The sequence below is a fragment of the Moschus berezovskii genome, chromosome 8, assembly GCF_049115385.1.
Source record: "Moschus berezovskii isolate FMDL1 chromosome 8, NW_MosBer_1.0, whole genome shotgun sequence".
Lineage (NCBI taxonomy): Eukaryota > Metazoa > Chordata > Mammalia > Artiodactyla > Moschidae > Moschus > Moschus berezovskii.
In genome coordinates, this window is record NC_142467.1 from 110,400,025 (window position 1) to 110,424,164 (window position 24,140).

General features: G+C 42.0%; 1 long non-coding RNA gene across 2 annotated transcripts in view; it reads right to left on the reverse strand.

Annotated features, from left to right (window-relative positions):
* The window catches only part of LOC129559460 (uncharacterized), a 58,435-nt gene that overhangs the window by 643 nt on the left and 33,652 nt on the right, over positions 1 to 24,140 (reverse strand). Inside the window, exon 3 of one of the 2 annotated variants that reach the window (XR_016038128.1) lies at positions 16,134 to 16,350. The exons of the other annotated variant lie outside the window; for it this stretch is intronic. This is a non-coding gene — a long non-coding RNA (uncharacterized LOC129559460). The remainder of the gene's footprint in view (positions 1 to 16,133; positions 16,351 to 24,140) is intronic. 2 annotated transcript variants of the gene reach the window in all.

The window sequence follows — 24,140 nt, forward strand, 5'->3', positions numbered from 1 at the left end:
GGGAGAAAGAATAAAAAAAGGCAAATGACATCTTAGTATTATTATGAAAATAGTCTTGGCTACAATGGACTGGAATGGGTGAATTTAACTCAGATTTATTATATCTACTACTGTGGGCAGGAATCCCTTAGAAGAAATGGAGTAGCCATCATGGTCAACAAAAGATTCCGAAATGCAGTACTTGAATGTAATCTCAAACAATAGAAATATCTCTGTTCGTTTCCAAGGCAAACCATTCAATATCACGGTAATCCAAGCCTATACCCCAACCAGTAACGCTGAAGAAGCTGAAGTTGAACAGTTCTATGAAGACCTACAAGACTTTTTAGAACTAACACCCAAAAAAGATGTCCTTTTCATTATAGGGGACTGGAATGCAAAAGTAGGAAGTCAAGAAACACCTGGAGTAACAGGCAAATTTGGCCTTGGAGCACGGAATGAAGCAAGGCAAGGCTAATGGAGTTTTGCCAAGAGAACGCACTGGTCATAGCAAACACCCTCTTCCAACAACACAAGAGAAGACTCTACACATGGACATCACCAGATGGTCAACACTGAAATCAGATTGATTATATTCTTTGCAGGCAAAGATGGAGAAGCTCTATACAGTTAGCAAAAACAAGACTGGAAGCTGACTGTGGCTCAGATCATGAACTCTTTATTGCCAAATTCAGACTTAAATTGAAAAAAGTAGGGAAAACCACTAGACCATTCAGGCAGGACCTAAATCAAATCCCTTATGATTATACAGTGGAAGTGAGAAATAGATTTAAGGGACTAGATCTGATAGACAGAGTGCCTGATGAACTATGGATGGAGGTTCGTGACACTGTACAAGAGTCAGGGATCAAGACCATCCCCATGGAAAAGAAATGCAAAAAAGCAAAATGGCTGTCTGAGGAGGCCTTACAAATAGCTGTGAAAAGAAGAGAAGCGAAAAGCAAAGGAGAAAAGGAAAGATATAAGCACCTGAATGCAGAGTTCCAAAGAAGAGCAAGGAGAGATAAGAAAGCCTTCCTCAGTGATCAATGCAAAGAAATAGAGGAAAACAACAGAATGGGAAAGACTAGAGATCTCTTCAAGAAAATTAGAGATACCAAGGGAACATTTCATACAAAGATGGGCTGGATAAAGGACAGAAATGGTATGGACCTAACAGAAGCAGAAGATATTAAGAAGAGGTGGCAAGAATACACAGAAGAACTGTACAAGAAAAGATCTTCACAGCCCAGATAATCACAATGGTGTGATCACTCACCTAGAGCCAGACATCCTGGAATGTGAAGTCAAGTGGGCCTTAAACAGTATCACTATGAACAAAGCTAGTGGAGGTGATGGAATTCCAGTTGAGCTATTTCAAATCCTGAAAGATGATGCTGTGAAAGTGTTGCACTAAAAATGCCAGCAAATTTGGAAAACTCAGCAGTGGCCACAGGACTGGAAAAGGTCAGTTTTCATTCCAATCCCAAAGACAGGCAATGCCAAAGAATGCTCAAACTACTGCACAATTGCACTCATCTCACACTAGTAAAGTCATGCTCAAAATTCTCCAAGCCAGGCTTCAGCAATACGTGAACTGTGAACTTCTAGATGTTCAAACTGGTTTCAGAAAAGGCAGAGGAATCAGAGATCAAATTGTCAACATCCGCTGGATCATGGAGAAAGCAAGAGAGTTCCAGGAAAACATCTATTTCTACTTTATTGACTATGCCAAAGCCTTTGATTGTGTGGATCACAATAAACTGGAAAATTCTGAAAGAGATGGGAATACCAGACCATCTGACCTGCTGTATGCAGGTCAGGAAGCAACAGTCAGAACTGTACATGGAACAACAGACTAGGTCCAAGTAGGAAAAGGAGTACGTCAAGGCTGTATATTGTCACCCTGCTTATTTAACTTATATGCAGAGTACATCATGAGGAACACTGGGCTGGAAGAAGCACAAGCTGGAATCAAGATTGCTGGGAGAAATATCAATAACCTCAGATATGCAGATGATACCACCCTTATGGCAGGAAGTGAAGAGGAATTAAAAAGCCTCTTGATGAAAGTGAAAGAGGAGAGTGAAAAGCTTGGTTAAAGTTCAATATTTAGAAAACTAAGATCATGGCATCTGGTCCCATCACTTCATGGCAAGTAGACGGAGAAACAGTGGAAACAGTGTCAGACTTTATTTTGGGGGCTCCAAAATCACTGCAGATGGTGATTGCAGCCAAGAGACGCTTACTCCTTGGAAGGAAAGTTATGACCAACCTAGATAGCCTGGGTGCTGCAGCAGTACACACTGCAAGCATACATTCCACACACATATTTACCATATACACGGTGTATTCACATACACAGACACCACACACACACATGTCACACACATACATAGACATACAATCCATGCAGAACACACACACGCAATACATGCCACAACCTCACATGTACCACACACCATCCACACCCACACTGTGTCACTTGCATGCTCAGTACACTGCATCACACATGACCTATGTGAACACATACCTGCACACAACCTGGCATCTTAGGAGCCACACACTGGCTGCATGCTAGAGGCCTGAAAACCCTCTCTCTGGGGCTGCCTTTCCTGCCTCCAAGGACACTAGCATCCCCAGCCGCCTGCAGACTGAGAGTCACCCCCGACAGGGAAGCTCTGTCTGGGAGGTCATTTGGCAGTGGCAATGGCCCTTGGGGCTCCGCGCCCAGGGAGGGCTCCCACACTCCCAGGGAACCTCCAGGCAACCTCCACACGGCTGTTCCATCACGTCTGCTCTGCAGGAGAGAGCTCATGAGCCTAGGCCTGTCTGCACCGTGCTGTCTGCTCTGTAAAAAGCAGAGACGTTACTTTGCCAACAAAGGTCCGTCTAGTCAAGACTATGGTTTTTCCAGTGGTCATGTATGGATGTGAGAGTTGGATTGTGAAGAAAGCTGAGCGCCAAAGAATTGATGCTTTTGAACTGTGGTACTGGAGAAGGCTCTTGCGAGTTCCTTGGACTGCAAGAAGATCCAACCAGTCCATCCTATAAGGCCTGGGTGTTCATTGGAAGGACTGATGCTGAAGCTGAAATTCCAATACTTGGCCACCTCATGCGAAGAGCTGACTCACTGGAAAAGACCCTGATGCTGGGAGGGCTTGGGAGCAGGAGGAGAAGGGGACGACAGAGAATGAGATGGCTGGATGGCATCACCGATTCAATGGACGTGAGTCTGAGTGAACTCTGGGAGTTGGTGATGGACAGGGAGGCCTGGCGTGTTGATTCATGGAGTCGCAAAGAGTCGGACACGACTGAGCGACTGAACTGAACTGAACTGAACACTTGGAGAACTACTATATAGACAAGTAAAAATGCCCAAATAAAAGTGTCCCGATGACACCTGGTGGTATCTCTAGTTATTGCAAGTACTGGTTATCACACGTGTATGCATTCAGTGTGTGGAGTGTGTGTGCAGGTATGTGTTCAGATAGGTCATGTGTGTGATGCAGTGTACTGAGCTTGCAGGTGACACAAGTGTGGGTGTGGGTGGTATGTGGTACCTGTGAGGTTGTGGCATGTGTGCATATATTGCGTGCGTGTGTTGTGCATGGATTGTACGTCTAGGTGTGTGTGTGACATGCAGGTGTGTGGCGTCTGTGTCTGTGAATGCACCATGTGTATGGTGAGTGTGTGTGTGGAATGTGTGCCTGCAGTGTGTGCTGCTGCAGTGCCCATGCTGTGTGTTTGTGTGTGTGCATGTGTTGTGTGTGTTGTGCACGTGTTGTGTTTGTGTGTTGTGCATGGATTGTGCATCTAGGTGTGTGTGTGACATGCGTGTGTGTGGCATCTGTGTCTGTGAATGCACCGTGTGTATGGTGAGTGTGTGTGTGGAATGTGTGCCTGCAGTGTGTGCTGCTGCAGTGCCCATGCTGTGTGTTTGTGTGTGTGCATGTGTTGTGTGTGTTGTGCACGTGTTGTGTTTGTGTGTTGTGCATGGATTGTGCATCTAGGTGTGTGTGTGACATGCGTGTGTGTGGCATCTGTGTCTGTGAATGCACCGTGTGTATGGTGAGTGTGTGTGTGGAATGTGTGCCTGCAGTGTGTGCTGCTGCAGTGCCCATGCTGTGTGTTTGTGTGTGTGCATGTGTTGTGTGTGTGTGTTGTGCATGTATTATATGTCCAGGTGTGTGTGTGACATGTGTGCGTGTGGGTGTCTGTGTCTGTGAATGCACCGTGTGTATGGTGAGTGTGTGTGTGGAATGTGTGCCTGCAGTGTGTGCTGCTGCGGTGCCCATGCCGTGTGTTTGTGTGTGTGCATGTGTTGTGTGTGTGGTATGAGAACAGGAGAGAACAGTTGCCCTTTCACTGTCTTTGGCATATGCACCTAGCCCTGGACTAGTTGCTCAACATTGTAAAAACACCTATTAAACTGCCTAGCACAGCTCCAGGAAGGTGTAAGCCCTCAGGAGACATTCATTGGTGTCCACCAGCTTCGTGAATCAGGCATTATCTTCATTGACAAGGAAGACTCTTGGAGGTAAAGTACTTGCTCAAGGTTCCACACCTAGTGAGTGGGAGACCTAGGATTCAGACCTGGGTCTTCTGATCAACTTGGAATTTAATCACCTGTACTAATGATTGCTTCTAAGCTGTAAAAATCATCTATATGATATGATCCAAAATATGTTAAAAGGCGAAGGCAATGGCACCCCACTCCAGTACTCTTGCCTGGAAAATCCCATGGATGGAGGAGCCTGGTGGGCTGCAGTCCATGAGGTCGCTAAGAGTTGGACACGACTGAGCAACTTCACTTCACTTTTCACTTTCATGCATTGGAGAAGGAAATGGCAACCCACTCCAATGTTCTTGCCTGGAGAATCCCAGGGATGGGGGAGCCTGGTGGGCTGCCGTCTATGGGGTCGCACAGAGTCGGACACGACTGAAGCGATTTAGCAGCAGCAGCAGCATGTTAAAAGGCAAACAAATTTCCAAATGAAAATAGTATGACAGCATCACCTGGGCATTTTCTCTGTTCCGTTACTCTTTCCACTGGTGTGTGGGCACGTATGTAGGCTACATGAATAATTGAAAAGATATTAACTAGAACCTACTGGGCACCAATTGTATGCCAGGCACTGTGCATATTTTCACATTCAAGTATAAATGTAACAAATACAAATTTTCAGCCTCAAAATCACATGTTCAAAACCTAGGTATTTTTCGTAATGCAGTCTGAATTTTTTTTTTTTTTTCCACATTGCATGGGTTGTGGGATCTCCCAACCAGGGATCAAACCTGGGCCCACAGCAGTGAAAGCGCATTTCTTAACCACTGAACCACCAGGGAATTTTCCAATCTGAATTTCTGATTCCAGTCTCTGTACAATTTCTTCTAGCCTCCTGAAGGAAAACTCGGTCCCATCCTTGGTCCCTCAGACACTTCAGGCAGATTCATCCCACCATGGCCCCCTTTTCTTGGGTGGATCCCTGGCTGCAAGACTGACATCTGGCGTCAGCTCCACCAGCATCCTCCCAGACAGCACGTGATGGACGAGCATCTGTGCTTCCACGGAAGCCCAACCCCAGCCACGGCCACCTGCTGGGAGGGGAGGCACTCTTCGTGTTTGCGTCACTGCTGAGAAAGTCCCTGAGGTTCTCCCTCAAGAGATCCAGGCTGTTCACCTGAACTCCCTGCCGCAAGTCCTGATGTGCTGAGGTGCTGGTACCCTGCAGTCAGCAGGCTTTCCATGCTCACACACAGCCCACCCACAGTCCTGCCAGGCTCCCAGCCAGTGGACTCATCTCTCAGCTCCTACATCAACCTGCAATCTTCCCCATTCAGTTCTTCATGCAGAAAAAATGTCTGGATGAGTCTTTGGGGATTTGCCTAAGCAAATAAGAAATATCATGATTTTCATATTAGTCTTCCTTTGGTTGTAAGTTAATCCATTTAGAAACTTGGCTGTCTTTGTGTTCTCTCTGGGTCCAAGATCTTAGTGTCCTCCCTTCCTCCCTGAGCCAGGAAGAGACCCGAGAAAGCCTACAAGGACCACAGTGAGGTAAGAATGGTAATTAATATGCACAGGGCTGGCTGGGTGCTGATTCAACCCAAAACATAAGGATGGAGAAGTAGAGAAATGGGAATCCAAACCTCTGTTGGCCAGCTCGCTCACCATTTTCTTGTCCCCACACCCCCAGGGAAGGAAGGACTTGCTCTCATGCCTCATGCCAACTCCCCAGTGTGGTTGGGCAAGAGCGCCCAGATCTTACCAGCACAGGTTTGGAGGGGCCCACATCCCTCACATGAGTAGGACAGCAAAGGCCACAGGGATGTAAGCAGCAGTTCTCAACAGAATCCCTGAGGAGCTAGTAAACATACATGCTCCTGGGCCCTGCCCCCAGATATTTGATTCAGGGGGTCTCCAGCAGAACCTGAGCACGTGCATTCCCACAGAGCTCCCGAGTGACACTAACGCCCTGGCCCAGGACCACAGTGAGAGCACTAATTCAAAGGACCTGGTGGCTTGAGGGAAGGGGACAGAGGCCAGCCATCAGAGGCGGCGGCCCCAGCAGAGGCAGGCTTCAGAAAGGAGACAAAAACAGCAGTGAGGGTGACACCAGAGACACTGTAGTGAGAGCCCACAGGAGGCATGTCTATACAGGAAGACAGGGAGAGAGGAGTTAGATGCAGATTTGGTACAGATACAGCCCAAAGTCTTTGTTTTGTCTTGTTGTTTCTTAGTAATATCTTCCTGACTCTCCTTAAGAGTTCTCATTACAATTATTTTTTAGATTTTTGTTATAATTTTAACTTATTTATTTTTACATTTTATACATTTGTGTATTTTATTTTTAATAGTTTTTATTCTATATACATACAGAACATATATATATATAAATTCAAATTATAAAAATTCAGTAGAGGGAATGAGAAACAAAATGGACGCTTTAGCATTACATAATTATCACTCCCGTGCACACACCCCAGACTCCTGCCCCTAACTTCCTTGAACTCTCTTAATGAAACCTTAACCACGTGAAATGCAAATCTCCAGCAGAAGACAGCTGCAAAAATCACAAGTCGCATGGGTGGGCTTCACTCCAGTCCCTGACTGTGACCCTCAAGAGGCAGTTTGTGCTGCCCAGGCCATGCTGTGCTTCCTTCATCTGTCCACTCCCGTCTCCAGAGGCTGTTTCCCACTTTCTTCTCTCACCGCAAACCCTCAATATTCTGCCTTTGTCAGCCCTCTTCCACCAGAGTCTGTGCACCTGTTCTACCTTCCACCCACAACCTAAGATGGATTGTCCAAGCTGCCACCACAGCCAGTCCCTCCTAACCGATGCAAGGGTCCTGCTCCAACAACATTGCTCTCTGTCTGCTACATCATCAGTCTGCATTCTTGCATTCTACTGGATCTTCTCCAACTGTACATAACAATGCTGTTACCTGTCCCAGCTGAAAAGAACAAGCAAAAACACCCTAGTCTTACAAACATAGAGAAAAGCCTTGTGGACACAGCGGGGAAGGGGAGGGTGGGAGCAACTGAGACAGTAGCGTTGAAGCATATACATTACTGCATGTGAGAGGCTTCCCTGATAGCTAAGTTGGTAAAGAATCCGCCTGCAGTGTAGGAGACCGTGGGTTGATTCCTGGGTTGGGAAGATCTGCTGGAGAAGGGATCGGCTACCCACTCCAGTATTCTTGGGCTTCCCTTGTGGCTCAGCTGGTAAAGAATCTGCCTGCAATGCGGGAGACTTGGGTTCAATCCCTGGGTTGGCAAGATCCCCTAGAGAAGGGAAAAGCTGCCCACTCCAGTATTCTGGCCTGGAGAATTCCAAGGACTGTACAGTCCATGTGGTTGCAAAGAATCAGACAGAACTGAGCAAATTCCACTTTCACCATATGTAAAATTAGATAGTGGAAATTTGCTGTGTCATCCGGGGGTTCAAATCTGGTGCTCTGTGACAACCTACAGGGGTGGGATCAGGTGGGAGGTTGAACAAAGGTTCAAGAGAGAGGGGACAGACATATACCTATGGCTGATTCATGTTGGTATACGGCCGAAACCAATGGAATATTGTAAACCAAGTATCCTCCAATTAAAATAAATTTTTTTAAAAATACAACTGCAGTTTGTTTGTTTGTTTTTTTGGAAACACAGTCCCCCAGCTTGGGATCCAACACATGCCCCCTGCAGTAGAAGCACGCAGTCTTAACCACTGGACTGCCAGGGAAGTCCTCAAAACACCCTAGGCTCAAACTTACTTCTCCTGCCGACATCTGTCCCATTTCTTGTCTACACTTGTCTCAAATTCTTCTCCATCCAGCACGTCTCTTTAACTCACTTCAATCAGGCTTTTACATGTGACGGTAATAAATTGCTCTCCTCGAGATTACAGATCATTTCCATATAGATCCCATGGCCTGTCCTCATCTCACTGTCCCAGCATGGCCACCTTCCCATCCTTGTAACATTTTCATCCTTGGGCTCCAGGCTACCATCTCCTGGAATTCCTTGCACCTCCTGAACATTTCTTCTCTGTCTCCTTTGCTAGCTCCTCCTCCCCTCCATGACCTTCTTTTCCCCTCTAACTACCTGGCTTCCCTGATGACATCCACATCTCCTCCCACTCCTTCCCAGCAACTAGAAGACCACATGTGACTAGTTCTGGCCAACAGACTGAGTAGAAGAGACAGGTCACTTCCCAGCAAAGCCTGGCATAAAATTTTCCAGCTGTCTTTTCTCCTACTATAGCTATTTAGAGAATTCCTCATGTTGATGTGTGGGACCAAAAAACCAAAGCAGCCTGTTCGCTGAGTCACTCTATAAAAGACAGATGTCCTGGAAATGAGCCCAGACCTGCATCAAGCTTCATATCATTGAGCAAACATCTGTGTATCAATTGCTTATATTTGGGAGATATTTGTTACCAAGGCAGAAGCCTCATCTATTCTGACCAATACAGTTACCTCATCCAGTTTTATACCTTTAACTACCTAACGACATATGCCAGTTACTCCCAAATTTATAGATTTTGCCAAATTTGTCTCCTGGACTCTAGACTCAAATATCCAACTACCTACCCAATATCTCCACTTGAAACATTAGACTTCTCAAACTTAGCATACCCCAAGCCAAATTATTGATTTTACTCGCATAGCATTCCTCATTTCAGCTAGTGGAAACTCTGCTAGCCATCATAGTCCACTGCTACCAAACTCCACTGCTACTACCCTGATCCCAGCCACTAGCACACTTGTTGTTAAAGAATCACTGCCAATTAGTTCTCCCACTTCTACCTCTACAATCTATTCCTATATAATTGATACCTGTACAATCTATGCCTATCAGATTAGCCAGAGAGATCTTTTTATTTTTTTATAAAACTATACTAAAAAATGTTTATCTTATTGAAGTATAGTTGATTTACGATGTTGTATAAATTTCTGCTGTACAGCAAAGTGACTCAGTTATATACATATACATTGTTTTTCATAGTCTTTTCCATTATTGTTTATCACAGGATATTGAATATAGTTCTCTGTGCTATACAGTAAGACCTTATTGCTTATCCATTTTACATATAATAACTTATATCTGCTAACTCCAACCCTCTATTCCATCCTTCCCCCGACCCTCTCCCCCTTTTATAATAAGTCAGATCAAGTTATTCTTCTGTCTCAGTACCCTACAATGGCTTCCCATCTTAGCCAGAGTAAACCCAAAGTCTTTACTGTGGTCTACATGACCCTATAGGTTTTGTTATCCATCAGAACCTCCATATCCTCTCTGTACCAGTCATACCAGCATTCTTGCTCTTATCCAACACACAAGGTACACGCCCTTCTCAGGGCCTTTGCACTGGCTGCCTCCTAGAATGTTCTTCCCCAGGTCCTGCAAGGCTCAATCCCTCATCTTGTTTTACTAATTCTCACCTTCTCAAGAGGCCTACCCTGAACAACCCATTTAAAATTGCAGATCATCCCTATATTATTAATACCACTCCCAACTCTCCCTGCCCTACCCTACTTGTCTCTTTCCTCTTTAGTATTCATCATCTTCAAATACATTATGGAATTTACTTCTTTGTCATCTGTCTCTTCTCACTAAAATGCAAGCTCCTTGCAAGCAGGGTTCTTTGTGTTACTCATGATATAACCCAATTGCCTGAATTTGGGCACAGAGGAGGTGCTCAAAATGTTTGTTAAGTAAATATATAAACAAATAACACAACAAACACATATTCATGACAAGAAAATAAGCATGGAGAAAAAAAGACTGAATAATAATAGTTTCAAAATGAAACAAAGGAACAGTAGAGAAGGTAATAAGATATAATACATGAAAATTTCCCTTATCTGAAAAAAGACTTGAATTTTCTGACTGAAAATGTCAACCTAAGTACCAAGCAGAGTTAATTTTTTAAAGTCATAAATATGACGTTTCCTGTAAAATTTTTGAACTGTGATTATCAAAAGAAAATCTTAGGAGCTTCCAGAAAGAAAGACCAAGCTATTTGCCAAAGATAACCATACTTCTAATGCATTTCTCATACAGTCTACCATAAACATGTCCTTTCTAAGGAAATAACTCAAGAATAGTCTCATGAACATGAAAATCAAACCAGAACAGTGACCCCGAGACAAGAGAAGACAATGTATACAAGGAATACTGATGAATGAGAAATCTAATTAAAACCGTAACCTGCTTTGTGAAATAATTTTACTAAACTGCCCATTAGGAACTGGGTGTTATCAGTTCAGTTCAGTTCAGTCGCTCAGTCGTGTCCAACTCTCCGCGACCCCATGAATCACAGCACACCAGGCCTCCCTGTCCATCACCAACTCCCGGAGTTCACTCAAACTCATGTCCACAGAGTCGGTGATGCCATCCAGCCATCTCATTCTCGGTCGTCCCCTTTTCCTCCCGCCCCCAACCTTTCCCAGCATCAAAGTCTTTTCCAGTGAGTCAGCGCGTCGCATGAGGTGGCCAAAGTATTGCAGTTTCAGCTTTAGCATCAGTCCTTCCAATGAACACCCAGGATTGATCTCCTTTAGAATGGACTGGTTGGATCTCCTTGCAGTCCAAGGGACTCTCAAGAGTCTTCTCCAACACCACAGTTCAAAGGCATCAATTCTTCGGCGATCAGCTTTCTTCACAGTCCAACTCTCACATCCACACATGACCACGGGAAAAACCATAGCCTTGACTAGACGGACCTTTGTTGGCAAAGTAATGTCTATGCTTTTTAATATGCTATCTAGGTTGGTCATAACTTTCCTTCCAAGGAGTAAGTGTCTTTTAATTTCATGGCTGCAATCAGCATCCGCAGTGATTTTGGAGCCCAAAAAAATAAAATCTGACACTGTTTCCACTGTTTTTCCATCTATTTCCCATGAAGTGATGCGACCAGATGCCATGATCTTTGTTTTCTGAATGTTGAGCTTCAAGCCAACCTTTTCACTCTCCTCTTTCACTTTCATCAAGAGGCTTTTGAGGTCCTCTTCACTTTCTGCCATAAGGGTAGTGTCATCTACATATCTGAGTTTATTGATATTTCTCCTGGCAATCTTGATTCCAGGTTGTGCTTCTTCCAGCCCAGCATTCCTCATGATGTACTCTGTTATATGAACCACCCAATCAAAAAAATTGGATGTGTTCAGAAGCATCTCATTATGACATGTAAGGGGTACAAACTAGAAAGGTCTGAGTGGTTCCAGAAGGCCTAATAAAACGCCTCTGTGTGTGTCAGATTCCACAGGACCTGCCCCTACTGCTTTGTTGCCAGGCCTGCCACTGTTCTGTGATCTCATGGGTATTCCCCATGAACATAAAATGAAGAGAAAAAAACACAATATTCCAGCACCAGCCTAAAGTGGACAACCACTCAGGGGAAACCCTAGAAACTCTAGAAAACAGTATTTGGAGATCTTCCCAAAGACGGAACTTCAGACAAGCCACCTGTTGGTCCATGTTGTGTGGAAGGAAAAATGGCCTGTGACATGGGCCTACAGTGGCTCATGTGCAGTGGCTGATAGATTGGCCAGCTAGTCTAGGACTTGGAAAGAAGTAGAATACCGAGAAGACAGCGTCCATCTCCTGAAGAGAATGTTCTCATAAATGGTAGTCAGCCTCTTCCCCAACCGCCCAGTGCTTGTTCATTAAGTCTAGGTACAAAGTGGCCACGGAAACAAGACAGAGGCTCTTTGTGGACTTTCCTTCATACAGGTTGCTCTGGCCACAGCTGCTGCTGAGTGACCATCCTGCCAAAGACAGAAGCAGTCATGGCACAAGTTCCAAGGGAGACCACTCAGCCCACTCCAGGTGCTCACACTGGGCACATCTGTCACGAAGGGGATCAGCCCACTCCAGGTGATCACACTGGGCACGTCTGTCACGAAGGGGATCAGCCCACTCCAGGTGATCACACTGCGTACTTCTATCATGAAGGGGACAGCAGTTTGTCCTAACACAGACAGACATAGATTTGGTGTATGAATTTGCTTTCCCTGACCACAATATTCTTGGCAGCTTCCATAACCATGACACCAAAATTAGACAAACTAGAATATTTTTTGAAAGGAAGAAACATGGAAGGAGGGAAGAAGTAAGAGAAGAACGAAAGAAAGAAGTGAGGAAGGAAGAAAGGAAAAAGAATGGGAAAGGAGAAAAACAAACTCCTTATAAACCAAATGCAAATTTTATAAATAAAATATCAGTAAATAGAATCCAGCATTCTATTAAAAGAATAATAATAACAATCTAGTGGAACTTATTTCAAGAATATAAGAATGGTTCAAGAGTAGAAATTTTCTTACCACATTAACAGACTAGTGAGAAAAATTTCACTACTATCTTGATAAACACATTTCTCCCACTATCCAAAAGTAGAGTGTTCCTATGAAAACTTTTGTAAAACTAAAAAAGGGCAATAAAGCTAGAAGCGATTACCTTAGGATACATCTTGCTAAAGGACACATGAAATACATCCAGACAAAGCACAGATGCTCGCAGACATGGTTCACAGCTTCAGCAGCTCCTTGCTAAGGTGCCAAGTGGTTCCCAGGGAGGGAGTTGGGAGGGGCCACTTTATCCTTGGGATTCAACTGCCTCTATACAGACTCATCTGGCTACCAAAAAAGCTGAATAATGTTTTAGCTTCTTGCCTTTTTTGTAAAAGCAAAAATTTTCAGATTTCTTTCAGTTCAAAGCAAAAACAGGTCTTTTTTTAATTGAATAAGGATACTTGCTTTACACTATTGTGTTGGTCTCTGCCGTACAACAGCTTGAATCAGCCATAAGTATTTATACATATGTGTGTGTGTATCCCCTCCTTCTTGAGCCTCTCACCCCTCTATGTCATCACAGAGTGCCAAGTTGGGTTCCCTGTGTTACACAGCAGCTTCCCACTAGCTATCTATTTTACACATGGTATTTTTGCCTGGAAAATTCCAAGGACAGAGGAGCCTGGCAGGCTACAAAACATGGGGTGGCAAAGAATCAAACACAACTGAGCATACTATAAACACACAAAGTATATATTTCAATGCTGCTCTCCCAACTGCCCTACCCTCTCCTTCCCCTTCTGTGTCCACAGGTCCATTCTCTACATGTTCCTCTCTATTCCTGCCCTAAAAATAGGTTAAAAACAGGTCTTTTTAAGGTAAGTCTTTATAAAAGTGAAGTGGTGTAAAGCAGGGGATACCTGTGTCTATAAAGCATTTTATAATGTTTGATACCATTCCTGAGTTTATTTTAAAGCTGAAGAAGAGAAAGAAGCTTATTTAACTTCATGAAATTTAAAAAATGTCTACCCACAAATCTATAACAAGAAACTAATGCCATAGTCTAAAGAAATCAATCAATAATAATAGGAGCAAAAGACAAAGACATAAATTTTTAAAAAGGGGAAAAAAATTGACACTGTTTTGCAAAAGATGTGATTGCCTACCTAGAAAATTCAAGAGGGTCAACTGATAGGTGAATAATTAATAAAAGAATAAAGTAGAAAGATATCACAACATATTAAAAAATCAATATTTTACATTTCAAGTAAGTGGAGGAAAGATAGACTATTGAATAAACAGTGTTTGAATAAATGGCTAACATTTGGGGGAGAAGTTAAGTTCCTGTATTGTATCAGACACCAAAATAAATTCCATACAGATCAATATATCAATATAAAGAATAAAATTGTAATACTGCTAAAGCAAAATATAGGAGTAAGTGTTTAGAATCATGAGATGGTGGCAGGGGGGGAGTTAAAAAATTGCAAAGAATAATATAAGTTCCAGAAAGAGAAATCCAAGACAACTAAGCAGACAGGTTTATCAAAGAAATAATGTGAAACCATTCCCAGAAAAGTAGAATACGAGCTTTCAGATTAAAAGTGCCCACTAGGTGGAAGAATGACCTTTCAAATCATAATTCAAAATCCACTGGGGATGAAATATGCAACATGATGATTAGTTTACACTGCTGTGTAATCTATTTGAAAGCTGACAAAAGTTTTCATCACAAGAAAAAAAAAATTTTTTTCCTTTTTTTCTTGTATCTATACAAGATGATGGATGTTAAGTAAACTTATCATGTTAGTTATTTTGCAATATATGTAAGTCAAGTTATCATACTGCATACCTTAAATTTATACAATGGACTATGTCAATTATATATCAATAAAACTGAAATTTTTTTAAAAAATCAATAAAATTGGAATTTTAAAAATGAAATCCAGAGGCCACACAGCCCTACTTCCTGCCAACTTGGCAAACCAAGGCTGCAGACTTGCTCCCAAGAATGGAGAAGGAAACATGAATACCAGGAAATAACCATCCCCCCAAAATAATAATCCCCAAGAAAGCTCTGAAAAGACTAAAACTTAAGTAAAGGCAGAAGTTGCAATGAGAAGGCATGTTGAAGTAGAGCTTTTTACTCCATCCCCCAGAACACAACCCACCCATTTCCTTGGGACACCATGTTCCCCTAGAAACCTGTGGTTAAACCATGGGTGTTACAGATTGTGAGGTGGTGTCAGAGCAGTGTAAAACTCTGCTGAGATGAAAGCTGATGAAGAGATACTATTGCACCATAAAAACAAATGAAAATTTTCCAGCAGTATTGAGATATTATTGATATATACCATTGCATTAGTTTAAGGTATACAATACAGTGGCTTGAAATATGTATGCAAAATCAACTTAATTTTTCCTCTAGTTATGGAGAAAGCCACAACTGGAAGAAATTTTAAGAGAAATAATAAGTTAATAATACATTCTCAGAAACTGATAGAACTGTAGGGAGTAATAGCTAGATCAATAATTTTAACATCTCTCTTGGAACCAATAAACACAGCATATAAAACAATAAGCAGAGATAGGAAAGACCTACAAAATGCTTTTTAAATGTATATTTATGTGCCTATATCCACAATAAACAGAATTATGTAATTGCATATGTAATTATATAATTCAGAACATTTGTAAGAATTAAACATATGATTGCACCTTAAAGTACAGTTTAATAATTCCAAAAATTCAATATCATAACACCTCTGTTCTCCAACCATAATGGAAATGAAACAAAAGAGAGAGAAGAGTAAGGGAGAGAGGGAAGAAGGAAGGAGGGATCTTGGAAGGAAAAGAGGAAAGGTAAAATAAATAAAGAAAGAAAATTATGTATGCCTACATAACCCTTCCAGCTGAGCTATTTCAAATCCTAAAAGATGATGCTGTGAAAGCGCTGCACTCAATATGTCAGCAAATTTGGAAAACTCAGCAGTGGCCACATGACTGGAAAAGTCAGTTTTCATTCCAATCCCAAAGAAAGGCAATAACAGTGTTCAAATTACTGTACAATTGCACTCATTTCACATGCTAGCAAGGTTATGGTCAAAATCCTTCAAGTTAATCTTCAGCAGTACGTGAACCGAGAACTTCCAGATATACAAGCGGGATTTCAAAAAGACAGAGGAACCAGAAATCAAACTACCAGCATCTGCTGAATCATAGAAAAAGAAATTCCCTTTCTTTTGGAATAGAATTCAAAGAAAAAATTCTACTTCTGCTTCACTGAATACACTAAAGTCTTTGACTGTGTGGATCACAACAAACTGGAAAATTCTTAAAGATATGAGAATACCAGACCACTTTACCTGCCTCCTAAGAAGTGAAAGTCGCTCAGTCGTGTCGTACTCTTTGCGATCCCATGGATTACACAGTGCTTGGAATTCTCCAGGCCAGAATACTGGAGTGAGTAGCCTTTTCCTTCTCCAGTGGATTTTCCCAACCCAGGGATCAAACCCAGGTCTCCCACATTGCAGGCGGATTCTTTACCAGCTGAGCCAAAAAGGAAGCCCCATCCTAAGAAACCTGTATACAAGACAAGAAGCAACAACTAGAACCAGACATGGAACAATGGACTGGTTCAAAATTGGGAAAGGAGGAGTACGACAAAGCTGTGTATTGTCATCCTGCTTACTTAACATATATGCAGAGTACATCATGCAAAATGTGGGCTGGATGAATCACAAACTGGAATCAAAATTGCCGGGAGAAATATCAACAACTTCAGATATGCAGATACCACTTTAATGGAACAAAGCAAAGAAAAACTAAAGAGCCTCTTGATGAAGGTGAAAGCGGAAAGTGAAAAGTCTGGCTTAAAACTCAATGTTCAAAAAATGAAGATCATGGCGTCTGGTCCCATTGCTTCATGGCAAATAGATGGGGAAACAATGGAAACAGTGACAAATTTTATTTTCTTAGGCTCCAAAATCACTGTAGATAGTGACTGCAGCCACAAAGTTAAAAGACACTTACTTCTTGGAAGAAAAGCTATGACCAACCTAGACAGCATGTTAAAAAGCAGAGACATCACTTTGCCGACAAAGGTCCATCTAGTCAAAGCTATGGTTTTTCCAGTAGTCATGTATGGATGTGAGAGCTGGACCATAAAGAAAGCTGAGCGCCGAAGAATTGATGCTTTTGAACTGTGGTGGTGGAAAAGACTCTTGGGAGTCCCTTGGACTACAAGGAGATCAAACCAGTCAATCCTAAAGGAAATCAGTCCTGAATATTCATTGGAAGGACTGATGCTGAAGCTGAAGCTCCAGTACTTTGGCCACCTGATCCAAAGGGCAGACTCACTGGAAAAGACTCTGATACTGGCAAAGATTGAAGGCAGAAGGGGGTGGACAGAGGATGAGATGGTTGGAAGACATCAAGTGACTCAATGGACGTGAGTTTGAAGCTCCAGGACATAGTGAAGGACAGGGAAGCCTGGTGTGCTGTGGTTCATGGGGTTGCCAAGAGTTGGACACAACTTAGTGACTGAACAACAAATCCTGGATTGTTAGAAACCCAAATCCATTTTAGACCACTAGATGGAGCCAAACACTGATACTTGTTACATAGTCATGTGTGTCTTTCCGTATAAATTTGAACGTATTCATGATATTCCCTACTGCAAAGTAGAAAAGCCTTCACCTCTCTGCAGAGCAGAACTTCCAGACTAGTAAGGCTACTCGGCAGTTAGCTGTTCAGAGATGCTGATGTTTGGCCCAGGGGTGACCCAGTGAAGTCTGAGGAAGCAAGACTCCCCAAGTGCTACTTCTGCAGCAAGAAATCTTCCATTCATTCACAATGCAGTGTTCTACCACAAACATTATCATGTTCTGAGTGATTCACGATATGAAAAAGATTAGGAAGCACAGCTTTAGGAGTGAGAATCTCTCAGAGGATAAAGGAGTACAAAGACCAGAGAGCTTGAGAATGCTTGTTCAGGAAATGACCCGGAGCAGCCATCTACCTGAAATTTACTGAAAAGTAAATATCCATCCTGAGCTCTCCATTTTGAAAACAATTTGCATATGTAATTAAATAATATACATTCTTTTCAAACATACTTAATGAACACTCAATCTATGTCTTCTCTGCCATACAGAAGTGAGTGTTATTGTCAGGCGGCCCCTTTTTTCAAGGAGCTCAGACAGACAAACTAATTACCATCACACAGCAATAAATACACTGTGCAACTAGCACACAAAATGAAGTTGAGTTTCACCCAGTACATCACTTAGGAATACCCTCAGCTGCAAGATGAAAGTAAGCCATTTACTGTGGCTTAAACAGAGTTATTCACCCTCATGCTTGTCACATTATGATGCCAAAATGGCTGCCATAGCTCCAGGCATCGTGTCTACATTCAAGGCAGGGAAAAAAGGAAAAGGAAGTGGATCATCAGCTGGTTAATACATAGATAGACCTGATAAATGTTATATGGCTTCCCACTTACCAGGAAAAGCAAAAGGCTTCCCAAAAGCCCTAATACACTAGTTACAGTTCATTGGTCAGAATTATGCTGCATGGCACGCCTAGCCACCAGGGAGGTAATAAACATCAGTAGCCCACCTAGGGTTGAGCCTATTAACAAAATCAGCATTTATTTAGCAAAAAAAAAGAACACCTATACAATATATATAATAAACACCTATATAATATACACCTATATAATAAACTAAGAAATGAAACAACAGGAGAGCTCTTTCTCGCATACCAAACTGGCCTACATCTCTAAAGGTTGATAATATCTAGTGTTGGAAAGATGGAGGACAGCGAACATTTTCATAACTTGTTGGTAGAAGTGTACAGTCTTCATCTGGCCACCTACTACAGATCAAGATTTATTTATTTATTTTTGGCTGTGCTAGTTCTTCGTTGTTGCATGCCAGCTACTCTCTAGTCGCAGTTCACAGCTTTTTCATGCAGAGGCTTCTCTTTTTGCAAAACATAAGCTCTAGGGTGTACAAGCTTCCTTAGTTACAAAGTGTGGGCTCAGTAGTTATGATGCATGGGTTTAGTTGCCCTGAGGCATATGAGATCTTCCCAGACCAGGGATCAAACCCATGCCCCATGCATTGGCAGGTGGATTCTTAACCACTGGACTACCAGGGAAGTCCCAAGATCTTTTTTTAATGAAACATTCTGACCCAAAAATTCCACTCCCAGAAAGTTATGTAGGAGACAAGTACACAAAGATATGCATGCATGTTAAGTCACTTCAGTCATGTCTGACTCTGTGATCCTGTGGACTGTAGCCTGCCAGGCCCCTCTGTCCATGGATTCTCCAGGCAAGAATACAGGAATGGGTTGCCATGCTGTCCTCCAGGGGATCTTCTCCCCACCCAGGGATCGAACCTGTGTCTCTTATGTCTCCTGCATTGTCAGGCAGGGTCTTTACCACCAGCACCACATTGGCTCAGTAAAGAATCTGCCTGCCAATGCAGAAGATGTAGGTTCCATCCCTGGGTCAGGAAGATCCCTTGGAGAAAGAAATGGCAACTCACTCCAGTTTTCTTGCCTGGGAAATAAATCCCATGGACAGAGGAGCCTAGGGGGCTACAGTCCATGGGATCTCAAGAGAGTTGGACACGACTTGGTGACTAAACAACAATTTATTTTTAAATTAATTCAAGATTAGTTTCCAAAAATAACTGTCTTGCATAATAAGAAAGACATATTTGATACTCTGCTCCTGGTCCCCAGAACAGAGCTCCTAAAACTTGTAATTTCCTGAGTGAGAGAGATGGGAACATCTTTTGTTTTTTCTAAAAAGCCCGTTTCAACCATACCTGAGTTTATGCTAATGAGGTGACTCTTGGAGGATAAAGGCTGGTTGCCAGAGGAACCAATCCTGTGATTAGAGAGTTGGAAATTTCATGCCTACACCACCCCCACCTCCTGGGAGGGGTAAGGGGCTGGAGATTGAATTCAATCACCAATGGTTAATAATCAATCATACCTATCTAACTGAATTTGCACTAAAACCCTAAGCAGCAGGGTTCACATCAAGGTGTTGACAGGGTAATGCACCCAGAGACAGCATGGAAGCTCCAAACCTCTTACCATGTACGTTGCCCCATGCATCTTTCATTTCTTTTCCATCGGTTTCTTAGCTACATCCTTACCACAAAGAGGATAGTTAAGTAAGGCACTGTCCTGAGTTCCATGAATCATCCCAGCAAGTTATGAAACCTGAGGAGGGGTTAGTGGGAATGGCTTACTGATAGCCAGTCAGTTAGAAGTACTTGTGTCACCAAACAAGGGCTCCTGTGCCCGGAGCACAGACAGCCAAACCCCAACGGCAGGTGTCTGCAGGAAAGTGAGAGTATATCTGCAGGGCATCAAGCAAGGGAGCGGAAGACAAGCCCCAGATCTACTCCAATCCGATCTTCAGGTTGAGGGTGTTTTTTAAAGGGAAGAACAAAAAGAAGCTGTGTTTAAACATTATCTTGCGACAGGTATTAATCATAATTTCAGAGGTCAGGCTATCTCCAGTTTAAGATTCTCTAGCCATGTGTGGTCCATGACTCAGGGGTCTGTGAGCTCATATTGCCCTGGAGAAACAATCTGAGTTTTTACATTAATGATGATGTCTACAATAGCAATTTGAGTACTTCAACAATGTTATTGACAAGAACAATTTTAGTCATCCGGCTCTGGTTGACGAGGTTTCAGTTAGCATAGGACTGAGGTCAGATGGGACAAGAAAGGGAATAAAGTTTTAAATAGATTAATCATAAACTTGGTAAAGGATCTCAGTTTTAGGGCGACTCAGTTTCACTGGAGGCCTAGATTGGCCTCTGAATTGAGGGGACAGTCTTTTTTTACCTTTTTTAATGGAAGGATAATTGCTTTACAGAATTTTCTTGTTTTCTGTCAAACATCAAGATGAATTAGCCATAGGAGGGGACAGTGTTGTGGGACTGAGCCCTCGCCCTGTGGGACCCACACTAAGTCCAGACAGTTAGTGTTGGAAGTGCTGTGAGAAGGAAGACAAGCGGTCCTTTCAGCTGGTCACCCTTTAACATGCCATCTCAGCAAGAGTGCCTGCATCTCATCAGTTACAGCCAGCCACCACAGGTTCTGCCATTCAGCTTGTCATCATAGGGTATTTACCCCAGTCCCTGTAGCTGCAAGGCCATCCAGAGAAGCAGAAGTCTTTAAAATGTTAAAATATTTACTAATGAGCGTATCAGTATTACCACTTATAAAATCCATCCCTGCTCAAAGCTCACTTCCTGCTGAACCCCAAAGTATCATACCTCATACACTGAGCCGATGGCTAGCCAGTCTCTGGCTGGTTGTCAGATGTCTACAATGCAAATCAATTGTGCAGTGAATCTCTAAATCTGCACACAACGCAAGATTTCATGGAGTAAACAAAAGTGATACTAAAGTCCCAGCCAACCCCACACAAAGCCACTGACATATAAGATCAGCAGAAAAGAAAACTAATGCTGCTGATACAATAGGAGCTTCAAAATGAATAGTTGGGAAAAATAGTAAATTTAAAACAAATGAAAAGTGAAGAGTGAGCTTAGATGGGCAAAATGGTTTGTTTTTTCCTATGAGATATCCCACCAAAATATCCAGAAGGATGAATAGCATGATAAACGGGATAATTACTTTACCACTTTGGGCCAACTAGCTTGAATTCAATGTACATGCAAAGAGATACAAGTAAAATGAAAAGGTAGCCAAAATAGGGTGTGGTTTGATCTACTGCAGGATTAAAGGGGCCTTGAGAAAAAATATGAAGCCTAAATATTTTTGGACCCTCTTTCTGACTCCGTTGTGAATCAGATGTGAAATAATTAATGATATATAATGTGATTATCTTCATAAAAATTGTGCAAAGAAAATTAGCACTTATTCATTCTTTACTCATTATACAAACTAGTACATGGTTGTAAACATTTTAAATTCTGTTAAGTATAAGATAAAAGAAACTTATTTTTGTTTTTATTATCAAAATAAAATCTGTCAAGACTTTTTTTTTATTGAAGGATAATTGCTTTACAAAATTTTGTTGTTTTCTGTCATACCTCAACATGAATCAGTCATAGGTATACATATAGCCCCTCCCTTTTGAAATCCCTTCCCATTTCCCTTCCCATCCCACCCCTCTACGTTGATACAGAGCCCCTGTTTGAGTTTCCTGAGCCATACAGCACATTCCCATTGGCTCTCTATTTTACATATGGTAATGTGAGTTTCCATGTTACTCTTTCCACGCATCTCACCCTCTCCTCCCCTCTCCCCATGTCGTAAGTCTATTCTCTATGTCTGTTTCTCCACTGCTGCCATGTAAATAAATTCTTCAGTACCATTTTTCTAGATTCCATATATATGTATTAGAATACGATATTTATCTTTCTCTTTCTGACTTACTTCACTCTATAATAGGTTCTAGGTTCATCCACCTCATCAGAACTAACTCAAATGCATTCATTTTTATGGCTGAGTAATATTCCATTGGGTATATGTACCACAACTTCTTTATCCATTCATCTGCTGATGGGCATCTAGCTTGCTTCCATGTTCTAGCTATTGAAAATAGTGCTGCAGTGAACCATGGGATACATGTGTCTTTTTCAACCCTGGTTTCCTCAGGGTATGTGCCTAGGAGTGGGACTGCTGGGTCATATGGTGGTTTTATTCCTAGATTTTAAGGAATCTCCATACCATCTTCCATAGTGGCTGTATCAATTTACATTCCCACCAAGAGTGCAAGAGCATTCCCTTTTCTCCACATCCTTTCCATCATTTATTGTTTGTAGACTTTTTGATGATGGCCATTCTGACTGGTGTGAGGTAATATCTCATTGTGGTTTTGATTTGCTTTTCTCTAATAATGAGCAATGTTGAGCATCTTTCCATGTGTTTGTTAGCCATCTGTTATGTCTCCTTTGGAGAAATGTCTGTTTAGGTCTTTTTTCCCCACTTTTTGATTGAGTTGTTTGTTTTCCTGGTATTGAGTTGTATGAGCTGCTTATGGAAATTAATCCTTTGTCAGTTGTTTCATTTGCTATTATTTTCTCCCATTCCAAGGGCTGTCTTCTCACTTTGCTTATAGTTTCCTTTGCTGAGCAAAAGCTTTTAAGTTTAATCAGGTCCCACTTGTTTACTTTTGTTTTTATTTCCTAGGAGGTGGGTCATAGAGGATCTTGCTTTCGTTTATGTCATCAAGTGTTCTATGTTTTCCTCTAAGAGTTCTCTAGTTTTTGGTCTTATATTTAGGTCTTTGATCCATTTTTATTTTATCTTTGTGTATGGTGTTTCGAACTGTTCTAATTTCATTCTTTTACATGAAGCTGTCCAGTTTTCCCAGCACCATTTATTGAAGAGGCTGTCTTTGCCCCATTGTATATTCTTGCCTCCTTTGTCACAAATAAGGTACCCATAGGTGCATGGGTTTATTTCTGGGCTTTCTATCTGTCCACTGGTCTATATTTCTGTTTTTGTGAAAGTACCATACTGTCTTGATGACTGTAGCTTTGTAGTATAATCTGAAGTTGGGAAGGTTGATTCCTCTAGATCTATTCTTCTTTCTCAAGACTGCTTTGGCTATTCAGGGTCTTTTGTGTTTCCATATGAACTGTGAAATTTTTTGTTCTAGTTCTGTGAAAAATGCCATTGGTAATTTGATAGGGATCACATTGAATCTGTAGATCACATTTTGTAGTACAGTCATTTTCACAATACTGATTCTTCCTACCCAGAAGCATGGACTATCTCTCCATCTGTTTATATCGTCTTGGATTTCTTTCATCAGTGTCTTATACTTTTCTGTGTACAGTTCTTTTGTCTCCTTCAGTTCAGTTCAGTACAGTCACTCAGTCTTAGGTAAGTTTATTCCTAGATATTTAATTCTTTTTGTTGCAATGGTGAATGGGATTGATTCCTTAATTGCTCTTTCTGATTTTTCATTGTTAGTATATAGAAATGCAGGTGATTTCTGTGTACTGATTTTGTATCCTGCAACTTTGCTAAATTCACTGATTAGTTACTAGACTTTCCGATACTATCTTTAGGGTTCTCTATGTACAGTATCATGCCATCTGCAAACTGAAAGCTTTACTTCTTCTTTTCTGATCTGAATTCCTTTTATTTCTTTTTCTTCTCTGATTGCTGTATCTAGGACTTCCAGAACTATGTTGAATAATAGTGATTAAAATGGACACCCCTCCTCTTCCGAGATCTATCCGTCCCCTTCCTGACCTCCAGAGTGACCAACCCGGTCTAGCTGACCACTCACAATCTTGCATTCCCGAGCTTTACCTTATCTTAGTCCTGTCCAGGTTATATGATACCACTTC